Source organism: Puntigrus tetrazona, chromosome 6 (assembly GCF_018831695.1).
Source record: "Puntigrus tetrazona isolate hp1 chromosome 6, ASM1883169v1, whole genome shotgun sequence".
Taxonomy (NCBI): Eukaryota; Metazoa; Chordata; class Actinopteri; order Cypriniformes; family Cyprinidae; genus Puntigrus; species Puntigrus tetrazona.
In genome coordinates this window covers 1,937,712-1,963,247 of record NC_056704.1, presented here as the reverse complement: position 1 = coordinate 1,963,247, position 25,536 = coordinate 1,937,712, and the positions used below count along the sequence as shown (strand labels likewise).

Genomic DNA, 25,536 nt, shown 5'->3' with positions numbered 1-25,536 from the left:
TTATCACCGCAGAAATCTATCACTGTGCATTTTCATCTCTTAACACGCCTGCTTTAATGAGCGACTGGGACTCCAGAGCGATTCATTCAGACATAAAACTAATGGAACGGGCTCTGCCCAGAATTGTACTGAGAGAATTGGGAAAATGTGTCCCTTTTTCTTTTATTTCTACATTGATTCATAAGATATACCCTAGAGTGGGTTAATGTTGAAGCCTCGCTTGCAATATCCACAAGAGATATGAGTTTGTCCTCTCGGTGAGCAGCGCAGCATCTCTGGCCTCCAGGCAGCCCGATGAGATGAGACTCTATTGCGCATGGCTTGCACGCGAAGGGTGAAATTCAAGGCCTCGGCGTAGAAAAGAAATACAAATACAGTGTTATATTAACCCTGAAAAGGCACGGTTAAAGCAGTTAATGTTATACAATGCTGCTGTAATGTGTTTTCGGTGCCCTCTTTGAGAGTCTAGGGCACTGCTTTCCAACCAGGGATACATGTAAATCAAGGCACTTTGTTAAAAGAAAAATATGATGGTAGTAGATTATAATGAAGTATGCCATTAATCTATTTTTTGTTCCTTTTAATTCATTAGCGGTTGTTGCATTTCTGATTCTTACTGCTGATTCATTCAGGAACAAGTCGCATAATTTTTTTTATATGCGAGTCACTGAATCATTTATTTGACCGATTTGTTCAAAAACATTAATTCATTCAGAAAAAAAAGCACATGATTTGTCATTATGAGTGAGTCACTGAATCGGTCATTCTACCAATTTGTTCAAAAACATAGATTCATTCAGGAAGAAAACGTGATTTGTCATTGTCATTCGTTCAACTGCCTTGTTCAAAAACTGTGTAAAGAGACATTGTTAATGAGAATCATTTACTCAACATATTCAAAACGTTGTGAGTCACTAAATCATTCATTCGACTGATTTGTTTGTAAATATTGATTCATTGTATTGTTTCAAACGTTTTTTGTTTTCCTTCCTTTTGAATTAGAAGCAGTGTGCTTTGCTTAGCATTTAGAATTTTAATGTTTAATAAATACATGTATTACAATTTTTTTATATTAAAAGATTTTTTTTAAGATTATTCAAAATTATATATATATATATATATATATGTGTGTGTGTGTGTGTGTGTATATATATATATATATAGAGAGAGAGAGAGAGAGACTATACTTTTATATATACATTTAAATATTTTATATTTTTATATATAATATTATATATATATATATATATATATATATATATATATATATATATATATATAATATATTTTTATATATAATATAATTTAATTAAGTTATAATTTATAATTTGATATAATTTTTATCTGGTCTGTTTCTGGTTTTTTTTTTTTAATTGTTATGCTTTCTAGCACTCAGACAACACCCTGACTGAAACGTCCCAGTGTCTGTGTTGACACGTTTGCTCATGAAATATTTCTTCTGAGTGTCTCTAGTCTTGATAAGTGCTCAAGCTAATTCTGTCCAGATGGAGTTCTGTCGCTGCGCATCAGAGAGAGAACTCTCTGAAAACCTGGACCTTCAGCTGAGAACGTGTTGAGTTATAATGGAGGACCCTGGCCTTGCACTGTCCTTTACCAGAATAACATGTCCTGTAGCAAAAACCTTGAATCGCTTTATCCCTTTACGTGACTAAGAAGTCCTAAAAGGGGAAATATTTCATGCTCTTTTGAAATACGTTAATCTATCACTTGCAACTTCCAACCACAGATGTACTTCATAACAAAAGATTTTTATTTCCCCCTACTGTGTCCATCATTTTGAACTGTATCTAGATCTTCGATCTTATAGCTGTCTATTAATCTAGAGAATTACAACCGTTCAGTCTCTCTGCAAACACCCAAGCAGCCCGGAGAGGCTTGTTCAGTCTCTCACTGACCAAATCTGATTACGCCGCTGTGAGGAGTCGTGGCCCCTGGCCAGAGCCAGCGGGGCCGGTGCAGGGCCGCTCCACTCCGCCATGGACTCGCACCTTCAGATGTGTCTTAATTACGGCGTGTGTGTTGAGCAGGTGGAGCAGATGTGCACTACAAGGAGCCCTGCAGCAACGTGATCCAGACCTGTGAAATTTTATAGCGTTTAGATCAGGCAAATGGGTATCACGTTAAATTAATAGAGCAGATAATATGACATATGGAATTCCAGACAACATGGGATTAAGAGCTTGATTTGGATTTCAGGAATGGACTGATAATGTTAGAAGGAAATTACGAGTTTCCCGAAATCTCTACAAATGTGCATTGCTTTGCTTGAATTAAAAGTAGGGATCAAAATTACAGTTTTTCTTTTAAGAAAATTAGCAGTAAAATCGTAATTTCGAGTCTCTAATGCTCACCGAGACCTTTATTTCAGCAAAAAATGCTCTTTATTTTATATTAAAAACTATTTTAACATTAACATTGATTCTCTGATGAATGAAAAGTTCAAAAAGAGCACCGTTTGTTTAAAATGTAATTTTGTAACCTTATAAATATCTTTACTGTCTCTTTTAATCACTCGAATGCATCCATGTTGAATGAATGTATTTATTAACTAACAATGCAAAGTCAACTTTTGAATAATTTTTGGTTACAATTTATTTTAAGGTGTCCTTGTTACAGCGATATCAATTAGCTACATGGTTAGGGTTTGCCTTAGGGTTATTATTGCATACTGCACTAATAAATTGTTATTATAAAGCATTTTATATGTGTAGCAAACACCTTCAAATAAAGCGTTACCTAATTTTTTTCCCCAATTATTACCAGGTTTGTTGCATGTGCATTTCTTATAAAAGCTGGTTTTAAATGCAGCACAGCTCATCACGCTTCCCAAAACTATTTGACGTCAACAGCCCAAACACAAATGAATGTGAGATGTGAAGAATGGTATTTAATAAGTTGTGAGACGCTGAGCCAGACTGAAAGTGTGGAGTGAATCACAGATGGCACAGAATGAGGAATGATCCTTCTTCTGCCGGATTAATTATTGAGTCTGAACTCTACGGCTATTGTTTTCGGCGAGGGCCGTCAGGGCATGTGGCCGCTAACATCAAGTGTCACATCCACATCAGTTAGAGTCTTTTAGTTCCTGAAAGGTGGACTTATAACAGCTTATTTCATCTAAGTTATATGTTTGCTTATTAACCTTTCTCACAGCTGACAGTTTGCAGCAGTAACGCTGTCCTCAAATCTTTCTGGAGGTTTATGGGTTTGGAAGTCTTAATTACAAAGTGTTTGAGCAAGTGCTTTTGTTTAGTTTTTTCTTTTTAATCGCTTCGTGACTTACACATACATTTCCGTTCAACGGTTTGGGGTTGGTAAAAATACAATAAAAACAGGACTATTGTGAAATAACAATTTTTGGTTTGAAAATATTGTAAGAAGTCAATTAGTCCTGTGCTCAAAGTTGAATTTTCTTGACACGTTGATCCTTCAGAAATCATTCTAATTGCATTTATTTCTAAATTCTTTGATTAATAGAAATTTAAAATGTAGTTTGTTTGTCGCTTTTGTTAAATGTAATACATCCTTAGTATTAATTTCTTAATTATTGTATTTATTTCTTGTTCGAAGTTATTTTCTTTTATGCTTTCGTCAGCATTGCTGACATGTTCAAGGAAAACACTTTTTTCGTTTGTTTGAATTGTTCGATTTCCCGCTTCGCGTTGTTTTATTAATTATGAGCCGCTGAATTCGCTCAGAAAATCTGGCTTCGAATAAAATGCACAGAAAAAATGCATTCACGTGTACGTATGATCAACCCAAAGCACTCCAAATGCAGTGCAGTCAAAAAAAAACCACTGCTCTCCGATTTGTCGATCGGCACGGCCGATGGGTCGGTGTTCACGATTGAACGGTTTTTGCTTTTCGCGAGCTCCGTCGCTCGTGTAGGTGATCTGTACGTGATGTTGTGAGAGGTTTGCGAGGCTCTGCTGACGGGTGATGCCATGGCTGATGATGTAAGCGCTCTTTATTTAGAGCCTTTATCTCAGAGCGGCCTGCAGTAACACAGGGAGGATTTCATTTCAGGACGGGATGGGACGGGACGGGACGGGACGGGAGGGGAGGGGAGGGCATATCTCTTACAGTGTGGCCTGGGCGGCACAGGACAGATCTCTTTACTTAGCGGCTAATTGATCGAGAGGAGGAGGAGGATGTGGAGGAGCAGGTCGAGAGGTTGATGGTGTATGTGTTCTGCCCCATAAGGAGCAGGTCAGCGTTCTCGCTCCCCCCCCCCAAGCCCTTCTATTGATCACGTAATGGTACGGTCCACAACCCTTAACCTTCTAATCTCATCTGACTCTGCGGCCCATCGCTGCCAAATTCAGTTCATTCACCTACAGATGGAAAAAGAAGCGTAAAACCTAAAAATATGGAGGATTTCTTTGCCTTTAGGTGAATTTACTCTCCGTTTCACCGAACACTTTTGTGAAAGGTCACACAGTTAAAGTTAAGTACTGTGGAACTGTTTAATTACAAAATATCTTGCAGCTTCAGGAACCCGATTTTATTCTGTACAGTAATAACTAGCAATAATTTTGTGTTTTCCAAAATCTGGAAAAAACTCAAATAAACACTTTCGTTATTTGAAATAAAAAATATACAATGTAAACATATTTTATTTCAACTAAATAACATTTCTGATTTTAGTTTAGTTTAACTTGAAGTATTAAAATAATTTATGCTAAATAAACTAATTAATGCTAAAAGCTATGAAAGCATTAAAACAAAACTAATAAAGATAATAAAATTGCTAATTATTTTTTTTATATTAATGAATCTATGATAGTATATCAATGATACTAAATGAACAAAAATGTTTTTAAGAGATAGAACGCTTAAATTTAACAATATTACTTTTTAAGAAATTTTTTGTGTTTTATTGGACATTATTATTGGCATTTTTGATGTAAACAACTAAAAATATGGGAAGCATTTTCAGAAAACAAATACGGGAAGCATTGCTTTCCAGTCTATGTATATGGTTAGTTGCATTTTCATGGTCCGAGTCTTTAGGCTGTAATGCTCCAGCTGAGAACCAGTTTAGAAAAATAAGATTTATGTAAACTTGGACTACTGCTCTTACAGCAAAAAAAAAAAAAAAAAAGATATGGTGTAGTCATCATGGTGCTGTCCGAAACCTTTTAGACTTTAACCCATGAGCTTATAAATCTCTTTTCTTGACGGGCTGTGATTTAAAAGGACTTGTCTGTCCAGGTCTTCCTCAGATCATCACCCAAACAGTCAGAGATGTTTGTCGTGATGTGAGCAGGTGTGGGCGGGAACTTCTTGTGTGTGAAATAAAACCTGGCTGGATAGGCTGTGTGCGCGTGTGCGTGTGTGTGTGTGTGTGTGTCTACCTGTTTGTATTGAATAGTGCCCATTAATAATTTAGCTGCATGGCTGCTGGCTATTATTACAGAAAAATAGTGCAGTGCGTTTGGACACATGCCTCCTGCTTGTAAGTCAATAGAGAACAGTTCACCCAGTAGGACCAGGACAGAGCTCTCAAACCCGTGACAAACCTCTCGACTTTATGTCTTTGTCTACAGTTTCCATTACAGAGGCCTTTGCGTAAGGTGTGCACGGAGCTTTAGGAACGAAGCTCATTATTATCACTCATATCATAAGCTCAGGGCCTCTTGTTGGGTTGTTTAAGTGAGAAGCATCTTATATTTTATATTTCTTAATGAATCAAAGCGTAAAGCGATTTTAGTTGCATGAATGTTTTTGAAGGTTAAAAGATTAAATATGTGGGCGATCGTATTCTGGACTGTCATTTGTTGCATAAAAAAACTTTATATGTATACTATGCACGTTAAATGAAAATACATAGATTTATTTATTTTTCATTTTTAAAAATTAACACATTTTATTCAACAAGAATGCATTAAAAAGATCATAAGCGACAGTATTGACATTTAGAATGTTACAAATTTGTTACGTTTCTATTTCAAATAAATTATTTTCTGTTTGAACATTCTATCCATCAAAGAAAATGTATCACAGTTTTCGCAAACAAATATTAAAAAGCACAACTATTTTCGGTTTCTTGAGCTGCAAATCAGTATATTATTATTAAAATAAAATAATGTAAAGAAAATCAAGCATGTATTAAATTAAATGATCAAAAGTACAATTTTATAACAAAATATTATTTATATTATAATATATTTTTATTTACAAAACACGGACTAGAACACACTACTTTAAATAGAATGATCACAAAAATATTTAGCAGCGCACCATGTTTTTTGAGCAGCAAATCAGTACATTAAAATGATTTCTGAAGGATCATCTGAAACTGAAGACTGGAATAATGATGCAGCTTTGATCACAGGAATAAACGACATTCTAACATATTTAAATACAGAACAGATATTTGAAATTCAAACGCTATTGCTGTTTTTATTGTATTTTTGATCAAATACTTGTTGAGCAGAAGAGACTTCTTTCAAAAACAAAACCTTTCCACGCCAGACTGCGTTAAATTGAGGTTAGAAGTTTAGCAGGTTTACTCTTTGGTTGGAACCTGAAGCAGAACCAGCTGAGAAGCAGTGATCTAAAGCAATGACATTCATACATATTTAAGCATGGCTTAAGTGTCCGAATCCACTGTATGGGCATTTGCGCATGAGATGTGTCTCATCTGAAACCTTCAGATGCTGAAGTGCGTTTCCTTCCTCTGACATCTTCATTCCTCTGTTCCTCCTGCTTTTTACTCTCTCTCTCTCTCTTTCTCTCTTTACAGAGGAGACCATCTGTTTCTTTTTTGAGTCTGTAGAGATGTGGTAGTGCTTGGTGGGCTGTGAGGTGAAGGGTTTAGATTGAGGGCAGATTTTGGCCAGTTCTGCGTGCGTTTGATGCGGTCCGTTATCGATACCGGGCCTGGATGGAGTCGAAATTGTTTGCCGAGTTAATAGCGGTTTGATGATGTCACTGTCAGTGACCTGGGGAAAAATTGACCCCGGTGCGGCGAGAATCGCTAAAATGCCACCTGCGCAATTACGAGCTACAGGCCCCAGTGGTCCGCTGCGTTTTGTTTTATGTCCTTCAGAGACACACTCGCACACGAGCTCTTACGCATGGATAAAGACTCTCTCTCTCTCTCTCTCTCTCTCTCTCTCTCTCTCTCTCTCTCTCTCTCTCTCTCTCTCTCTCTCTCTCTCTCTCTCTCTCTCTCTCTCTCTCTCTCTCTCTCTCTCTCTCTCTCTCAATCCTGAACACACTTATTGCAAATAACACAAAACACTGGCAATGTGCACGCAGTCTGATTAAACCGTACATTTCGGGTTTTATCGGTGACCTGCATTCGAGTGTGTGCGTGCAACAGAAATGGGGCAGTTACTATGACGATGAAATTTCAGGCGCATCATTTATTCATTAAGAGTAAGACAGCATTACATCACCTCGCACTCACTATTTTCACGATTTAGTGGCTCTTTTCTCTTTTTTCACGTTCGCTAATGTGCCTTTTGATAGGCCTGTTTGGAAACGGGAAGCTTTTTTTGGTTAGCGTGGGATAAATGTCGACAATCAGCGGGAGTTTTTATGACGGCGTTTTGCAGCACCTGCCCGCATTTGTAACGCGAACAAATCTCATACGACGTGGAAGCACGCAAACGCTTCTAACAGCGTTTCTAAGACGTTTGCGAGCACATCCCTCTTCGACGTAACAGTCCAAATAGGCTTGTAGCGCATCTATTTGTTTTATCTGTGTATTGTTGTTTTTTCTATGCCTTTCTGTCCTTTAAAAAGAAAAGACGGAAGAAGGAGCGGAAAGAGAAAATCCTCAGGAGGCATCTATAATTCATGGCTTAGCTTAGTGGCTGGGAAAGAGCGCCATACTGTTCTGGGCTTTATTTGCTGATACCCCCCTTTTCTCCACACACTTCCACTCACTGGCTTTACGCGGCTGTGGATCGAGTTTACACGCAGGCAAAAGTTAGGTCAGCACAGCTGTAGGGTTCGGGACGCATGGCTCTGGACTTCTTCAAACATATGCATGTTTTTTTAATTCAGCCGCATGTCCGTGTTTTCTTATTTCTTTCTTAGAAAACTGTTATAACTAGAGCCCAATTTGGGTCACTGTTTTATCTGAGTTGCTGTGATTGATTAAAAACACTTTTTAGCCCCGAAAACAAAACACAGGAAGTGACATCATTTTGGAGGGAAAATAATAGGACGAATTATCAGCAACGGAGCTGGTTTGTTTCACACAAGAATATCCATGCTGTTAGTAAAAAAAAAAACTAAACACCAAATAAGATTTTTAATAAAAATTAATAAGTAATGTTCATTAATAAACGCTAAGCGTCTATGCTTGACCGGAGGGTATTTCTGAAAGTAGTTTTGAAATATCGAAAGAGTTTTATTTCCTTTGAATGAATTCTGTTTCAAATTAAATAAAAGGTCAGTTCTGATTGGAGGGAAGAGCGGTGCGTAATGCAGATAATGAAATGCAAACATCAAAGTAAGCGTATTTAATAAAATTGATGTTTTTTTTAAACTTCGGAGAAACACTTCCCACGTTATGTTTTGGACACCGGTTTCGTCTGCTTCTGGTTATAATTTAGCTTATTGGTGCGAGTGTGCAGTCGGAGGTAAATGTTTGATTTGAAAGACATTTTCGGTTTGCTTTTATATGATAAACAGCTGTGTTGGGTCACCGCTTGATGTGAAGCTCTGCTTTAGTGTTCTGTTCCCTCTCTGTTTGGATTGCTGTCCTGCCGTCATGAATAATAGAGTTGAGGAGTCCCGTGCGTGCGCCATGGCATTGTTCACAGTTTGTGTCACACCGGCGCATGGTTAACTAGGCAAAACAAAAGCTTTTCAATATTTCAGTGTGTTAGGGACGCCGCTGCTGCACACAGGAAACGCTGAGAGACGCAGAGCTTTGACAAATTAATACACTCCTATTAACATATCACACAATTTACTTCATTTATGCCTTTAGAGTTCAGTTTTAATCATTACAAATGGCTTCATTTGATTTGAATTAAGATTGAAAAGTGTTTATCAGTGCTTTCATTTTGAATCAGACGTGGCTGATTATCAAATTATAAATTATTGCCAATAGAAAGCTGACACCGCTATTCATTGTAATACTTTATTATGCACTTATCGCTTGATTCATTACCAAAAATGTTTATTAAATTTATCTGTACCTTTATAATAGGCATTTAACTATGAGTCATTTTACAATGCAAAACACAATCATCTTAATACATTGTAAATCATTTTAGGATGAAAATGTGTTTTATCTCAAAAAGTAAATTATTAAGTGACTTTATGCTTTTTTTTTTTTGGTTTCTTCTTTTTCTGTTGTCTTCTCAAAGCTTCAAACAAGGCATACTTTCTTGGGAAAAATGTGATTCACGTCTTACTCTTCTACAGTATATGCATAATTTAAAAAGCAAAACCAGGAAGTGACATCATTCCGGAGGAAAACATCAGACATCAGTATTACCCGTGTGATGTTTTATTTCCCTTGTCATATGCTGGAATATCCCATGCCAACATTTTAATAAAAAGTAAAAAAAAATAATAACAATCTCTAAGCAGTGCCTTTAGCCAGATCATCCTATTAATTTTCTCTATATTTTGAGATCAACCAATAAAATTACTTCAAAAATGTTAGGTATTTAAACTTGAGCCAAAATATAGCCGTTTTTAAAGGTATAGTTTGGCTCAAATCAACATTTTCAGCAAAACCAAAATCTTTTACAATTAGTACAATGGAATATTTTTGGAAATACATAACACGAAACGTAAACTGGATACAAAATGAATGCATAGTTTCTGACTTGTAGCTGTTAGCAGTGACAGGTCTGAAGAAGTGTTTTGTTTTGATGTTAAATACAAGCTTTGTCTCTGTTTTCTACCCCAGCCAGGCTCTATATCCATCAGGCAGGAGCTGTAGCTCTGTAATGCAGGTGTCTGTGATTCTGTATGGACCCACTGGCCGTACATGATTTCAACACTCAGTCCAGTCAGGACCCTGAAGGATGTTCTGTGGCTTCTCTCGGCTCCGGTTATGGCTCTGGTAGCATTGTTATGCAAGTGGGGCTTTGCATTATTGAGTTGAAAGACTGCAACACAGCCAAAACTCAAACTCATGCGATTAAACATATAGACGAACACACGGAGATTTTATGTTGGTCAGTTAAGCAGAAATGCGTTTGACAGTCAGTGTAGAGAGACAGATTCAGATCTAACCACGGGCCCTTAATGGCCCTCACAGAGCCCAGAGGCCTCCCGCCGAGTTCCCAGCTAATTACTCAATGCTTAATTGAGCCTGACTCAACATGACTTAAATCAGACTCAACCAGATCTCATCCAATTCGAATTAAGAGATGGAATTCAGAGAACATTCAAAAGTAGCCTTTGCGAAACGGAATGTTCCCTTAATAAAAGCTTAAACAAGATACAATATTTTTAAAAATAACATTTATATGCATTTTTATAACTAGTAATGTATTATAAGCACACTTTTATTAGCTGGGCTTTAGCATTTAGGTGTACATAAGAACTAATATGAACTTCTTTCTGAGAGTGTAATATATTTGTTGTATTTATAACATATACTTTGCGATTGTACACTGAACAGTAAGCACTGTACACATGACATACAGTATGTTGACTATAATGAGGCGTGTGTGGAGGTTCTGGAGGGTCAGGGCAGGATGACATCACCCCTCACCCCTCATGAGATGACCACATTAAATCAATGTATGGATCCTGCCCCCTACTGCCAATACTGAAAATGACATCTAAGAGCTATTAAGTGAAAAGCAATGTGTGCCATTCATCAACATACTGAACAGAGATAATGAGCAAATCTACCTCAGGACAGTTGGCATTTAAGAATGGTATTAGTTTGTGCTTTATAATATTTCATGTTATTTATAATGTTTTTTTTTTTGTGATATCGGTCTTGCTTCTATTTTTTTTAAACAGTGATTATTTGCAGGATGCTTCATTACAGCTCAGGTTTTCTAACACATCATGCAACGAATGTTTGTATTCGTGCAAAGCAAATGTTTTATGACCCGTCGTAGGTTTGGTGTTTCAAAACAGAATATTACTTTTCATTCAATGTACAACTGCAGTATTCCAAATTAATGGAATCAGTTTTACCAACAAAGATTTGACTTAAATGCTTATTTTTTTATTTTATGCATATGATTAATGTTTCATCAGTATGTTCAATATTATATATTAATGCACTTATTCGATTTACACAAATGTATTTATAAAATCTTATTATATTATAATGGTTATATATATATATATATATATATATATATATATATATATATATATATATATATATATAATGAATGGTTATATATATATATATATATATATATATATATATATATATATATATATATATATATATATATATATATATATAATGAATAGTTTTTGCTCGTCAAAGCTGCATTTATTCAATTAAAAATACCGTAAAAAAGTAATACTGTGACACATTACAACCTTTTAAAATAACTGCTTTATGTTGGAATACATTCATTTACATAATAGCGAAGCTGCTTTGTTTTAAGCATTTTCAACCATCACTGAAACAGTTATCATATCATATCAATATCCTTGAGGAAACAGTGATAAATATTTTTTCGTGCTTGTTTAATGAATAGAAAGTTCAAAAGAACAGCACTTGTTTGGGAGTAGAAAATGAATTGCATTTGCTGTGAACGTCGATCAATGTACCGTGTTCTTGCTTAATTAAAGCATTTTTTTTTAAATCAAACCAACCCCTAACTTTTGAACAGTAGTGTATCCACGTGCATATTTAATGTTGCTATTATGTTTACTGCTCACATGCACTAATACATAGAGACTGGCCTCTATTGGACATCATCTGCTATTGCAGCACAAGCAGTGGCTATGATCCACACCATTCATATTTGACTTTAAAGCGCATCGTCCTCAACGTTAAAGACGCGCGCTGGAGCAGATGCGCAAAGTTCATTAGCAGCTTTAGCAGGTTTAACGTCGTACAGTTTCTCCACGTAAGATCCAGCACAGTCTAACCGCTGGGTTAACAAGCTCTTTGATCCTTAAAATCTCAATATTGCTCATGGAAGCATAAAATGTATTTCTGATCAATGTATCTGATTCATCCGGTTTGACTGTGGCCTCGTCGACCAATCAGGATTGAGGCTCTGCGTTGTGTCTTTCTCTAAACAGGAGTTAATAACTGCACTCGAGAACAAAAACACACACAAGTACAACTCCACATTGCACACCAGGGAACCTTTGCAGACACTTAAGTTACACTAAAGTCTCAAAATGAAAGAAACGACTAGCCGTTATTCAGCGCTAAATGATCTCATATAAGTGTGTGAGTGTGTGTGTGTGGTGTGTTGCTTTGAAATTTAGCTGCGGGTAAATAAAGACGCTGAGCTCATCCGCAGGGGTTGATCTTTACGGCTCTCAGATCACCTGTTCACACACAGTTTGAGGATCCACGTTTACGGCACGCAGTGACTGTTGGTTTAGGGCCCCAGACTTGTTATAGCAAGCGAACGGAGCTGCTTTTATGCTTTTGTTTTGTCGGGTCTGTTGGCCATGTACAGTAGACATCATTATTCTGCGCAGGCCCGTCCCAGAGGAACACCGTATCGCTCAGATGTTGCTCTTTCTCAGTTCAGGAGATCGAACGGAGCTCGCGGGTTTTGTGTCATGAAGCACCGTCGTTTCAAACGTCTCGTAAAATGAAAAGCGTGACAATCGCTGCGACATTAGCAAGGATGGCACAACTGAGATTTGTCCAGGGAGAATTTGATGGGAGATATGTTTATATTCAGATCTCTGGCTCTTGATAACAGAAATGGACAAAAAAAAGGGGGTTTTGATTTGATTTTTGAGGTCTTGCGTGAAACACGTGAAAAAGCACCTGATAAGCTTCCAGCTTTTTCCTCCTTTTTGTTTTTTGTTTTCTTGGAGAAGCAATTAATATTCTCAATTTTATTTAATTTAACTAATGTTTCAGATGTTTCTCTTGAAAAGCAAACATACACAAGTCTCCAAATCCTCTCCATTAAATATTATAATAGATGTAAATATATAATGTGTGTGTATATATATATATATATATATATATATATATATATATTTTTTTTTTTTTTTTTTTTTTTTTTTAATACATCTTCATTTTCTTTAAGTCTGATAAGAAGAATACATGCTGCCTAGTACACATACTCTCTGAATCATGCTGTACTGAGTGTCTTTTTGTGTGGTCTAATAGCCAAACAAAGGCTTTGATGCATCTCATTCAGCTCCGTGGAAACTCTTTATTGCTAGGCTTCATTCAGGTCAGCTTGTTAAGTGGCTAATTACACAAGCAAACACAATAACAGCGGCCACAGGACACTTGTGAGGGAAGGACCCTCAAACTCCCATGATAGCTGTGACACACACACACACACACACACACACACACACACACAGGACATACACTGACCCACACTAATAAATCACAGCCAGACAACCTATATCCTAAAAAAATATATATTTTATATATTTATATATTTGCTATATAATAGCAAAATTGTTACTTAGCAGGTTGAATGTGTGTGTATTCATCAGCATTTACATGTAAGTCTTTTAGCGGACGATTTTATCCAAAGAGACTCACACATGACAACAATAGAAGTAATCAAAAAGTCTCAGTGGGCTTAATATATATATATATATTATATGTGTGTGTGTGTGTGTATATGTATATATATATATATATATATATATATATATATATATATATATATATATATATGTGTGTGTGTATATATATATATATATATATATATATATATATATATATATTATTTTATTTTATTTTTTTATTATATAATATTATAGAAAACACAATAGAACAAGCTAGTGTTAGAGGCCTTTTTTTGCTTTTGTTAATTGTATAATAACAACAGAGAAAATACAAAAAGAAAAAGAAGCCAGTAAATGAATAGAATGCATGTCTAATCTATATAAGATTAAGATGAATGAAAATCAAACTTGACACGTGTTTTTATTTGCTACTGAAGTCTGCATTAACAGCCTGCAAGCCACTTTTCTTCAATGATCTAGAAAACAAAACAGAAGACACAACATATTGTACATCTGGAAGGTACAACAACGGGGGCAGATGAATGGAGAAATGGACAAATAAGACTCGGTGACGACCACTATAAAGCAAAAATGATTTCAAGCTGCATTACATCACGTATGTTCTCTCCTTTACGACACAAGCAAAAGCATCATGCACATTAAGGAACGTAAACATGCAATAAAAAAATTAAACAAGGGTTTTAATTTCACGCCGCCTCTAAATCAGCGCCGCTGTTAAAACTTAGCCTCATCACACGACCTCGAGGAAATTTAACAGCCAAATAAAAAGGGCATTAAAATTCTCTCTTGTGAATATCCATTGTATCGCCGAGGCCCAAAATGAGAGCGTTTTTTCAAGCTTACGGAATCTAAATTCATTCGCCTTTAATGAAATACAACCAAATCCGAGAGGATGTGTCCCTCACACACGTACACGGATAGCCCGTGCCTCCAGACCGCGTCTGCATTAATCATAACAACGGCACGAAACGTGCTGAGAGAGAAAGATAGAGAGAGAGAGAGAGAGAGAGAGAGAGAGCCTGTGGGAAGGAAAGACACGTATGTGAGGAGGACAGGAGCGTTTGCTCTGGTCTGCCTTGGCCGGGTTCCTCTGTTGACAAAGTTGGGTAATTAGGGGCAAGAGCCCATTAAAGGAGAATATTCAAAGGGTGATAAATGGCTTTAATAAAGGAGCGCTGTATCCCTTTAACAGAGACAAATCCTCCCCATCTTTCTCTTGCGCTGATAAAACACGCCACACAGGCATCTCTTTCATCTCACCTGCTCTGGACCTAAAGCGCTTCCCGTGTCCCTTCCTCTGCTGATTATGTGCGTTTGTGTCGGAGCGCACTGTTTTTTTACAGTAATATCGTGAGCTTTTCTCAGATATAAATCTTGCACGGAGCGCTCAAGACATTAATTAGGGCCGTAAAAGCCTCTGTTTGCTTGCCGGGTAGAAATGTGACAAGCCAAACACTTTAAAGTTTTGCGAATCGGCCCTCGCAAATTGGGTGGAGGGGATGCTCGCGGGTCGGAGAGCGGCTCTTTATAAGCCCTGCGGGGCGACCCGAGCGTAACGGTACGTCTCTTTTAGGGCCTGTCTGCGTATGAACACGAAACCTGGAGCGAGGAGAAACTGAATGTAGCGGAGGAGGAATAACATGAATGGAATATAGGTTACGGTCGGTAATGCCATAGTACTGCTATGAGAAACGCAGCATGCATACCGTGCTAGCGTGCAGCGCTTCCGCATGCGTGCTTTTTGTATTCGCAGGAGAGTGCGGTACAGAACAGAACACACTGAAAAAGCGCTCTGCACTGCATTGTGGGATGCATTATACTAAGATATAGCTCTTAAATGATATGTGTTTTACGCTGATTGCACATTTTAGCACACCTGGTCAGCGTCGTACAGAAGGCCGTTTCCGATGCTTAAAAAAGGAGAGGAAAAAAGTGTAAACTCTGAGATAAAAGGCAATGACGCAAACGTAATAATTATGACGTAAAAGGAAATTCTGAAATAAAAAAATGTGCAATTTTTTTTTAAATAATTGCGTTTTAATAATTATGAGATAAAAAGTTGACATTTAGATAAAGTCAATGTTTCGACGTCATGATTCTAATCTAAAAAGTCAATATTGAGATATTAAGTCATAAAATCAATTTGTCAAGTCGTATTTCTGAGCTAAAACGTTATCTGATACTAAATCATAATTATTAGGAAAAATAAAAAAAAATGTTTACATTTTTACACGCTAGTCATAGTTACAAAAAAAAGCTGAAATTATGACTGGCAATATTGTGAGGTGAAGTTGAAATATGACGTTCAAGTCATGCATTAAAATGATGATATACAATAGTTTACGATATCAAAAAGTCAAAACAGCTAAAAAAGTCTTAAAGAATTATGACGGTTACAATAGAGATAAGTTAATTGGCGTAAAGCAAAACTAGGATGGGAATTTTGACATTCAGATGAGTGGAAATAAAACGTGAAATTATGAGGCAAACATTTTGATCACCGAATCATAGTTAGTGAAATTTCGAGCCTTGTAAAAGTGCAATGAAAAACGATATTATAAGATAACGCAAAATTAAGAGATACTAAGTCATAATTATGAGATAAACAGAAAAGGTTATGAAAATTCACCATTTCGATGTATGTGGTATTTTTAATAAGTTTTACCACCAAGGCATGGTTTTGGCCTTCAGTGGACCTTGTCGTTCTGTAATGTGCAGCTGCTCTGTATTCAGTGTGTGAGGAGCGTCTCCTCCGTGTCATCCGCTGACAGCTCTCCCGTTCCTGCCCCCTCAGACCATCTCCAGGGCACGACGGACCATGACACACCGCAGAGATCACATCACCTCCCTACAAACAGACAGAGCCAATTAAAAACCTATCAAACACTAATGAACCTCCACCTCTGTCTGTGTGTGTGTGTCTGTCTGTCTATCCTCAGGTTCTTCTTAAAGAGTCAGACCCTTTTGTTCACTGATGATTGACAGGACTTGATCTTCTCAAGGTTCAGCCCATCAACTGAATGACAGCTACAGATCATAAATTATAGGAATGGTAAGATATGGTCCTTTTTAATCAAATTACACATGATGGCTAACAATCTGACACTTTTAGCATATATATGTATATATATATAAAATATATATAAAATATACAAAACTGATTCTCAAAACATTTTGTTATTATATATATATATATATATATATATATATATATATATATATATATATATATATATATATATATATATATAAAGAATTATAGTTATAATAACAAGAATATGAATAACTATAATAACCTTATTATATCAAAGTTATTATAGTTATTATACATATTATAATTAAAACTAAAACCATATTAAATATTTTCATTACCTTTGTTAAATTATAAAGCTTATTTTATATCAGCAAATTGGCAATGCTACATTTTTCATTATAATTAATATTACTAAAATAATAATAAAATTAATAATCATAATCATAATCAGTAACAATAATAAACTATTTAGACTATTAATAGACTTAAAACAGTTTAATTCAGTATTTTTTTCAGTTTTGTCCAGTGATATATATAAATGAAAAAAAAAATACTGAAACTACAAAACTGAAGCATATTATTATTATTATTATTATTATTAATAATAATAATAATAATAATGTATTATATAGTTTTTTTGTGTTTTGTCTAGCAAAAATATAATAAAAAATAAATATATACTATATATATATATATATATATATATATATATATATATATATATATATATATATATATATATATATATATATATATATATATAATAACTATAAGAGAGTCCAAATATTCCTAAAATAACTGACATTAATTATATTTTTTCCAAAGGTCAATATTTATTAAGTCCATTTGCAGATATGTAATTTTCTTTTACAAGAATATATATTTTACCGTATTTTTCTATTCTTAACTTAAAATGCCAGAGTAGTCTGCAATCTTAACCTGAGAGTCTCCCGCAGGTTAACAACTGCTAACGCTTTTCACAATTATCAGCTCATTTGAGTGCCATTTTGCTTTTTCCCCACCAACAGGCTACTTCAGGATGAATAATTCAGTTTAATAATCAAGTCCCATTAGTGGCAGTAATACTTTTGGCTCTTTAAACTGTGAATCACTACAGTGATGACTTACATAACCTTTATTAGTCAGAAACCCAGTCAGATACCTTTCAGAAATGACGGCGAGCATGATAAGTGACACAGTATTACCCCGAGATGCTTAATGTGGGACGCTTAGCGTAATGTCCCGTGATTGCCTCCCGACTCTATGGCGTGAGACGATCCTCTCAATAATGACAAGAGTAATGAAAAGCATGATGTTTTGAAAGCTCGCCGTGAACGCCGGCATCTGTTTTCGGCGTGTTCGAGCCCTCCTCTTCCAGCGAGAGAGACGTAATTAACCTTGCTTATAGAAAGGTTGCCTATTTGAATTACTGCGTTTTTGTTATTTAGGAAGAAAATCATTTTCTCGGCTTCATATTGGATGAAATATTGCCCGAGACATAATTTTTATTCGGAAGCAGCTCCGCGCGAGATATTATTTAAATTACCTCTCCTTGGGCTAAATTCTGCTGAAATATCTCTGGTTTGATTTATCATGCAGTCAGAGCGAGAGAACGAAGCATATGAGGGTTTTATTACGAAGAGAAAAACCTGCATAAAATGAGTCCGACTGAATCCCGCAGTCACATTTGGACACTGGATGTGAATTATTACAGACACGAGCCTGTCCACCTGCCAATTAGAGCCGCTGCGTAATTCAAGCTGATTTAAATATCCGGGATTTGTCTCTCCGCTCGGCTGTCAGCTGTGCATTTCGGAGAGAATGCGTTTTGTTGTCGCGTTTTTTAGGGGAAACCCGCACTTGTCTGTCTAAAGGCTTTTAAAGGAAGAAATGTGGCAGAAAACAAAACATGAAATAATTTTAAAATATATATTTTTAATTAAAATATATATATTTTTTTAATTAAATATTTTATTAATTTTTATTAATATTTTTCTATGTAAGTTTCCCCAAAAATACGAGGGCACCATATTATATTTATTTTAGATATTATAAAAATGATAATAATCAATGTTCATAGTTACAGTAATCAATAAATCAATGTAAAAAAAATCCTACTGACCCACAATAGCTTAACAGTAGTGTAAGTTGTACGTTTTCTTTCACGTATATGTTTTAGTCATTTTATTTTTCGCTACATAAATCGATCCTGCGACGTCTTTGTTTGTGACCCGGCTCTTAGTTGTCTATTTCAGCGCGAAGAGAATCACAGCTGCGCTTTACAAGCTGATAAGCAATAAGCAAACATTTCAGACTTTGCGAAAATTCATTTTCCCGTTATTCAATTTTAACACGACGCCATAAAGCTGCGGAATCAGTTGTGACGTGTTGCCCTTTAAGACTGTCATGTTATATTACCTTGCAGATCGCGTTTCATGAGTGTCTCATTAAAATAAACCCAGTGTGTTTTACACGCACGCAACAGACAGATGTTGAGCTTTTAAAGTCTGACGATGTCTCAGACGCTCCTCGAGGACACGTCAGGACATCTGTGTCTGGACTGTCATATTCTGGCTCCAAAAGAGCGCATGAGAAGTTTGGAAACACTCTTGAAACCGCTGCACTTGTGTCCTAATTTGCTAGTTAAGACTGACTGAATAATAGATATACTGTTTTTTTTGTGTTCATCATCAGTGGATCTTAGTTAATGAGATCCTTTACATCGCTGGTCCCAACTAACTTCAGATATTCAGTAGAAATCACCATTAATTTTTAGAAAATAATATTTCAAAGATCACTGTTTAGCCTTTTCATTTGCAGCTTCATAGAAAAGTATGCCTTGGTATTCCACTGTGCCCCCAACAATTCTAATCGTAATTAGTAATTGTAATTATAAGAGCTGAAATGAAATACAATTAAAATCTTAGATGAAAAACTGTAAAAAAAAAAATGCATTAAAACATTAATTAAAACATATACATTAAATGAAAACTAAATAAAAATATGAAAATTACAAATACAAAAGGCATAATAAAATTACGAAAACATCATCAAAAAAAAAAGAAAATAAAAACAAATATAATTAAAAATTATATATATATATATATATATATATATATATATATATATATATATATATATATATATATATATATATAAACATACACTACATTGCCAGTAATAAAATTAGCACATGAAAAAGAAAATTTTCGAAATGAATAAGATTAATGTTATAATACTTACAATAACATGTTCTATCGGTGAAGTTAACGTGAATCCTACCTGTCATTCTTAACACTAAAAACAGCAATAAAGGCATAGGCTTAGATTTGTCTAATTGGTCGAGTTCATGAGACATCAGTTTGTATTGAATTGTTTCCGATTTTATTTTATTTTCAATATGCATTCATGTATTATTCATGTTAACTATTAAGCGAGAAACTTTTCCTTCCAAAGCCCCTCCCACAAACACAGGTGATCCGTCCGGACCCCGGGCCAGGACCCCGGCCCTGAATTATTGAGCGTGAGGTGGAGGATCTGGCATCACTGCTGTCCACACAATGAATTACAATGTGAATCCCGCTCTAATTATGACTCTTTCAGATGGCTGACAGGGGAAAATTGAACCTGAATATTTCATAATCTGCATCTCCTCTTCAAATGAGAGATCATTTTGGAATCGCATGCTAATTTTTGCCACGGCCCAGAGTTCCCAATAACGGTAATTGGAAAAGTCTCTGAAGGAGCGCTGAAAATGAGAGAAGATGAAATGATGAGCGTTAATGCAAACTACCAAACACTGCCACTTTACCAGCTGTTTCTACTCCGTTACTGGGTTGATTTCTGATGATAAATACAGGCCTCTTGTGGTTTGTGAAGGTCATAATACAAGCTCATATTTTGAGATATGCTGAGAAATATGTAAAAAAAAAAAAAAAAAAAAAAACAGACACAAGTTGTAAATTGATTTCAGAGACTATACAAAATTCATTATGGTAACAATAGTTTTCATGAAATATTGTATGTAGGCCTGCATTGTATGTATATATATATATATATATATATATAAAACACAAAAAAAGTAACGTAGTTAAATTTTAACTTCATACTTTTTCGTAATATACACACACACATATATATATATATATATATATATATATATATATATATATATATATATATATATATATATTTTTTTTTTATAAGAATATATATATATTTAATTCATGATTTTCATTTACTCATTTTTAATTGCACTTATTTAAATTGCACAAATCTGTTCATTAAAAACAATACTTTTCCAGTTAAAAGTATACATATAATTTATGCATAAACATGGTTAAAATACTGTGAAACAAACTGTGAAACAAGATCTATTCAATAAGTTAAAATGTGCGATATTGGAAAAAAGTGCATCACTGACGATTAATATATAAGCACGGCTATTTTAATAGTACAAAAAAATCACATTTTAGTTAATGCATGACTGATGAATGTTGTTTTTAGGACGTTTATACCGGTAAAACCATGCAGTCCCATTTTTAAACGCAGTTCAAATACACAAGCTTCGAATTTAGGCCAAAATATTTTTCTTGGAATAACAGGAACTGCAAGGTGGAACTGATACATTTCGTAAGCTTTCATATTTGAAATATTCAAATGCTCTCTCGACCTGATCACTTGAAATACCGATTTAATAAATAATTAGTAATATTTTAATCATCTGCTTCTGTCTTGAATGCGTCGTATTTGTTAACATGTTCACAGTGCGTGCGTTATTTTGATACGGCTTCAGATAGTTGTATAATAGTTTTCCCTGTATAATGTCAGTGGGGTTTTGTCAGACTAATAAAGTTGTTTTCTGTCTGTTACTGTGAGTTTTGCGGTCTCCTGTGTATTGTTGTGTTTGCGATGAGAGCGAGAGGTTTCGATGAAGGTCACCGTTAAAGCTCACGGGACGCCACAAATAAACCAACTGGAGCAAGAACAAGGTGCGTGTCTAAATTTTACATGTTGCGGAATGTCAAAGCCATGAATTAATAAAGATCCGATAAAACATGTTTGTGTGTCCGGCGTCTCTCTCGTGCGTGTGTGTGTGTGTGTCTGAGTCGGTCTTTTAACCCCAGTCAGAGATGTCAGAGCGCCTCAAGGTAAACGAGAAGCCAAGGAGAGCCAGAGGAACAAAGTCAGGCGGTAGAAAAACAGCAGCGAGGTCAGAGCGACTTGAAACATCTTCTGCAAGGATGTGTAGGCCTTCAGACGTACGGCGCAAGACGATTGATTGAAAAAGGCCTTCGCAAACCAGAAGTCTTACAAATAAACTTTTTCAAAAACTAAACTATATTTTTCGAACTGTTTAAACACATTTAAACCGTACACGCGTGAGCGTAAACATCGTTTATGAGTTATAGTCGTCATCTTACTGAAATCACTTCTCAAACGTGAGGTTAAACACACTACTGTTTGAAAAAAAAAAAGTTTTTAAGACGTTTTTAATGCTCACCCAGGCTGGATTTCAAATACAGTAAAAATAACTATAAACATGCAGTAAAAAAAAAAAAAATTAAATTATTAAATACATGCTTTCTTTAAAAACAATATCTTAAAATGTAATTTATTCCTGTTATGACCAAGCAGAATTTTCAGCAGCCATAAATTTATGCTAATAAAAAATAATATAACTGTAATTAAATATTTTTTTAATCTCACCCAAACTTTTGGGCATTATATAATAACAACAATAATAATAATAATAATAGACACATTACATTTTATGTTGCCTTATAAGTATAATGCAATCAGCTACAGTAGATTTTTCAGTTTATATAAACAAAAAATGATATATAAAAAAAACTACTTAAAACAACCCAAAAATCTCCTATAAAAACAAGCTGAGAAAATTCAAAAATCTTCTGAAGCTTTCTCATATGTGGATTATTACATGGATAGATGTTTTAAATGATTCTCCAGAAAAAAAATCACTTGAATGAACCATTAATAATAATAAAATAACAACATAATCATCTTTTTTTTGTTCTGTTTGTGTATGTAATCAGACTTTTGAAGCTTTATAGTAACTTCACTGATTTCTCAGTTTAAAATAAAAACAAAGTTGTGCTCTGCACTTTCACCCAAAAAACACTTTGCGATAAATTCTTTAACATGAAAAAACGAAAGTAGCCAAAAGCCACTAATTGAAGATCCGCTGACTCTAATATGACTAAATAACATTGTGATAGTCCACAGCGCATCCGTCCAGAAGCCTTCAGTGAGAAACACACTCATCGACCTCGTCTCTCCTTCACCATGCAAATCAGACAGGAACAAATGTCCCGACTCAGTAGGGACCCTCGACCTCAAGTGTTTAACTCGGCAGCCTCCCATCTCACTCGTTCTCGTCTCTTTGATGTTCTTTAAATGAGCTTTCCAACTCCACTTCAATTTTACAAGGCCATTATGGGGAGATATAATGTGAGGGTTAAATATATCGGGGCAGACATTATGTGAAAATAATTAGTGCTGATGAATAATGCACTAATTCAGCTGATGAGGGATGGTTAGCAGAGTAATGGAGTGTGGGGAAGGCGGCGGCTTGACAAATGAAATTAAAATATTTAAACACTGCTTTATGATATTACGGGAGAGATCTCATCATCATCATCATCATCATCATCACCGTCGAATCCCTCTCACCTCCGGCACGGAGCGCACGGCTATTACGGCTGATGCTTCTATTCGAGTGACACGCTCACGGTAATGTGACGTCCATAAGTCACACAGCCCATCCGTCAACCTGAACACAGACGACATCAGAGCAAGGACAAAAGCTTCTGAACGCTCACAGTCACACGAACAAGGTTCGGTTGTCCAAAGATCTCAAAAGAACCATTTCTTCTTGGAGCGAAGAACTTCGGAAAAAGCCTTTCCATTATAAAGAACCTTTTGCGCAAGGAAACGGTTCCATTGATGTTAAAGACACTTCATGGAGCCATTTTCCAAGAGATTTTCCATTTTCCATAGACTGGAATGAACCAACATTTCAAAAATGAAAAGGTCCCAAAAGGTGGTTTTTTACAACAAAGCCATATAAGAACCATTTTTTTCCCTTAAAGACCCCATTCAGTGGTCATTTTCTAAAAGAACCACAGGAACTTTTTTATTCGACCAAATATATAGAAGAAAAAAAATTATTTCAATTTTTAAATGCCACTTCATACCGAGGAAAAAAAATGGTGCCATACTAGGTGCCATTTTAGGAAACCAACATTTATCCATTTCCATTTTGTATAGCATTAAAACTAAACTTTGTTAAAAGTAATTTCTCAAAGGAACCATCATTTTTTTAGTGCAAAGAACATTTCAATGGTCTTTATCCCAACCTGGCCTCATAAAAATATGTACCTCTGTGCACTTTTTGTGCAACAGTTTTTACGTGACACTGCATGTCACTGCAGTTTTTTTTAAACGTAGGGGCGTTAAAACACAGGTTAAATACGTGAACCCTGGCACATTACGTTTTGCTGTCACATATCTGTGGACTGTCGTGAAAAGTTACTCCTCTATCATGTTGGAAATATGCCCTATACCAGGGGTTGGGAAGTAAGTTTGGCATCGGGGCCAAAAAAACTTTTTGCCACTAAATTGTGGGCCAGAACAAGGGATAATTAATTGATGAAAAATGAAACTGGAGTTGTGACAGTATCTTTTGTAACTAGTAGTGAGCTGTAGAAGGACAGTCATTAACAAAAAAACACATTTGTGTGCTGGTGTCCAGGTTTTAAATGAATAAAGCAGAGTAGGGACACGTAACCTGGCAAGTATCTTCATTTACCAACTTGCAACACACATATGTGGGGGATGCAATGGATAAAAATGACTGAAATACATAAAAGAGCACTTGAATAAGCCCATTAAAGGCATCCCAGCGAACGCTGGTCCAATGGCAACTAAAATGCATTTCTAAAGTGTCTAAAGTTTACTCTGGTTGCATGCAAAGTTGTTACTTTGACATTTAGCTGCGTATAGTTCAATATATATCCTGTTGTGAGAGGACTGTCCAACACTGCCCAACAGAATGTGGAAAGTGAAGTTTACCCTGCAAAGTAATTGTGAGTAACTGTCTGTTTTAGAACCAGCCGGTTATCAAAGTAATCTGCAGATGCAGGTTGTGGGCATGGACCCCTGTTGAAGACATAACATGATAATTGTGCAATAATTACACTTTAGTAATCAAATTTGTGCCTCTAGTGTTCATTTCTTTTGGAAACTGCAGTGATATGTACTTGTTGGTACGTATTTCATGTCTCGCTAAAAAGTGCACCAAGCTACATTTATGCCGGGTAGATTTTATCCACTATTAATAGAATTTTGCACGGATGTTAAAAACAACGTTGAAGTCCCATGCTCAAGCATTTATTATTATGACATTTTAAAATGATGAAAACTACTCATTCTTATCAATCAGTTGCACAATTCCATGAAGAATCTGACTAATGACTAATCACTGAAAGGTTCAGAAGATGTTTCAGAAGAAAACGTTACTTGCTTTTTTATCAGTTATAACAATCGATTAAAAACTTAGCACTTTATGCTAGTGCTATCACTATTACTCATGCATTTTCGATTTAAACTAACCTCTAACCTTAACTATTAAACACTGGTGAGCAGATTATCCTGCAACGATAGACGTGAACGATCAAAAAATTAACCTGAAAGATGATTTCACTACAAAAAACTACATACTTCAATAATAAGAAGGACCTAAATGACTAGAATATAACAATAGAAAAGTCATGACACGGCATAGGTTATGTAAGTTATGATATATTTTA

At 35.5% G+C, this 25,536-nt stretch overlaps 1 protein-coding gene and 1 long non-coding RNA gene across 4 annotated transcripts in view; one reads left to right on the top strand and one right to left on the bottom strand.

Annotated features, from left to right (window-relative positions):
* Positions 1-20,820, top strand: part of LOC122346779 — an 86,483-nt gene extending 65,663 nt beyond the window's left edge. For both annotated transcript variants that reach the window (XR_006251168.1, XR_006251167.1), the window contains exons 5-6: positions 16,611-16,723; positions 20,162-20,820. This is a non-coding gene — a long non-coding RNA (uncharacterized LOC122346779). The remainder of the gene's footprint in view (positions 1-16,610; positions 16,724-20,161) is intronic.
* Positions 14,055-25,536, bottom strand: part of rbm26 (RNA binding motif protein 26) — a 29,884-nt gene continuing 18,402 nt past the window's right edge. For both annotated transcript variants that reach the window (XM_043241629.1, XM_043241630.1), the window contains exons 24-26: positions 16,301-16,519; positions 15,548-15,581; positions 14,055-14,126 (exon numbers count right to left, since the gene is read on the bottom strand). The gene's annotated coding sequence lies outside the window, so the exon portion shown is untranslated. The remainder of the gene's footprint in view (positions 14,127-15,547; positions 15,582-16,300; positions 16,520-25,536) is intronic.